Below are 2,525 nucleotides of genomic sequence, written 5' to 3' on the forward strand. Positions count from 1 at the left end.
CTGTGCAGATGTACCCATGTGTTTGTTTTTCTCGTGTGTAGTTTGTGTATGTATGTGTAGGCACGTGTATGTTTTATGTGTGCTATATGGACGTGTCTGTGTACACGTGTGCGTGCATATATGCGTGGATCTGTGTGTGCACATTGTGCTGTGTGCATGTGATCGAGTGTGTGTGGGTGCCTGGGCATGCTGAGGTGAGGCTCCTGGACACCCTGCTGCTCTTCAGCTCTTACTCCAGAGGGTGGGTGACTCCACCCCCACCAGATCCCAGACCTTCTAGGAACCCTTGTGTCCTGGCCACACTGGCCCTCTGCTGAGGTGCGCCCACCAAATGGACAGGACAAAGTTCCGGGCTCCCTCCTGGGCAAGGTCCTCAGAAGGACACACAGACGCAAAGCTGGTGAAGAGGAACAGAAAACCCACGGAAGGCGCGCGATCTCATCTGACCCAAAGACTCACAAGGGACTCAAGTCCACGATGAAGCACATTCGGTGCATCACGTTTCACGACAGCAAGAAGGTGGGCACAAACGAAATGTCCATCAGCTGAAGCACGGGTGACCCACAGCAGCCTATCCACGTGGAATACCATCCAGCCACGGAGAGGGTGACCCTACACGCGCTACCCCGCGGTGAACCTCGGGGACATCCTGTAGACGGCTTTGCGCTGGAGCCTGGACCTGGAGGAGCTGCTCCCCGAAGGTGAGCAGAAGCATTAGCCTGCGCACCTAACACGGCAGGGAGCCTGTGATGTCCACACGGGGTGTCTGTTGCTCAAAGCCTTTTCCAGACCCCGCCCTCCCCGGGCTTAGAGGAGGCCACGCCCCATGGGCGGGGCATGCAGGAGACACTGCCCACTCTCCACTAGGGATTGCGGGCCTCTGAGATTTGGGAGGTTGCCCTGACCCTGCGTGAGGGACTCCCCACACTGCTAGTGTCTAGGGAAGCTTGGCAGGGGTCACCTCTCCCACCAGGAGTCAGGAGACTCTGGCCCCAGTGGGCAGCTGTCAGGCCAGTTATTGCAAAGCCCCGCATAATTTTTGGAAACAGTGGTAATGGCATATTTAGGAGCGGAGTGGCACCCCGGTTGGGGTCCCACTGTCCTGCTGTCCTCATCCTGGTGGGCCCAGGACAGCCTGGTTTCCTGCCTGCACCCTTGACTGGGGTCTTCATCCTCCTGCCACAGCCTGCAGCCAGTGGCGAACCAGAGGGCCAGGTGACCCACTTACTCACATGTCCCCCCCCTCTGGGCTGGAGCCAGCCCTGTCATCCTCACACCCCCATCTTCCCAACCATGTGACCACTCGGAACCTGAGCTCTGTGGGTGTCAGACCTGACCCCCCCCCAGGACCTCAGGCAGAGCCGCAGCACCCAGCCCTCTGCCCTGTCAGACTGCAGCAGCACCACGGAGAACCAGGACATCGCTGGGTCCCCTGTCCTTCCCACCCTGGCCTCCTCTCCCCTTCCCCGTGCTCTGCCCACCCGGGGGGCCACATAGACAGGCAGAGTCACCAGGAACTGCTGAAGCTCTTTATATGGAACTGGGAGAGAAACCGTAGAGAGACACTGCGTCTGTGCCGGCCTCCGTGCAGCTGAGAGCGGAGCAAGGGCCCTGATCGGCCTGGAGGGACCTGGCAGGGCAGGTGACTAAAACAACTTGAAGGTTGTCTGTGGCACTGACGCCAGAAGCAGGGTGCAAGCACACAGCGCCACCACAGGCTCAGGATGTCCCCATGTGCTTGTAGGATAGAGCGTTCCATAGTTATCGCCTCCGCCCCCCAGCACAAGACCCTCACACCCTCTTGTTTAAGCATATAAAACACACAGGTTTTCCAGGATCAGTGGCAGTATCTCCACCAGAGCACACTGTCCCACCTGGCCCAGACTTGATCTGTGTCTCTGTGTCTTCCTTCATCCTCCCTCGCCCCCACTCAGATCTTCACTTCCCTGTGTGGGCCGTGGCAAGGGACTCCAGGGCTGCTGGGGAAAGAGGAACAAGATGGGGGGTGCAGGGTGGGCCCCGGCCATGGGGTCCTCCTTTGTCCTGCAGCAGAGGGGACCCTGGGGGTGGAGCCCTGGTGGAGCTCCTGGGGAGTGTGGAGCCCCTGCCCTAGAGAGGGTCAGTGAGGCCAGGACAGACGTGGGGCTCTGGGGCTGCAGCCGGGGTGGAGGGCAGGATCCAGCTTCTACCAGGTGCACAGGTGGGGACAGACCTGGACCTGTTGTTCCCAAGTTGCACGAATAGGAAACTCAGCAGAGTAAAGGAAGGAGTCCCTAACTGTCCTGGAAATGATGTCTGGGACAGACATCGGAAGCGATGACCAGCTCCCGGAGGGGATCTCAGAGCAGAGAAGGCTCTGCCTAGCCCACGTAGGGTCCGTCCTGTCTGCACTTGAGGGTGCCCCTGCTGGACCTTGACATCCCGTTGAACTCAGGAATCTTGTTTGCCGCAAGGGTCACTTACTCTAATCACTTTCAGGAAAGCAGCTTTCTGTAGAAACCAGAAAAAAAACCACCTGGACAAGG

The sequence above is a fragment of the Saccopteryx bilineata genome, chromosome 2, assembly GCF_036850765.1.
Source record: "Saccopteryx bilineata isolate mSacBil1 chromosome 2, mSacBil1_pri_phased_curated, whole genome shotgun sequence".
Lineage (NCBI taxonomy): Eukaryota > Metazoa > Chordata > Mammalia > Chiroptera > Emballonuridae > Saccopteryx > Saccopteryx bilineata.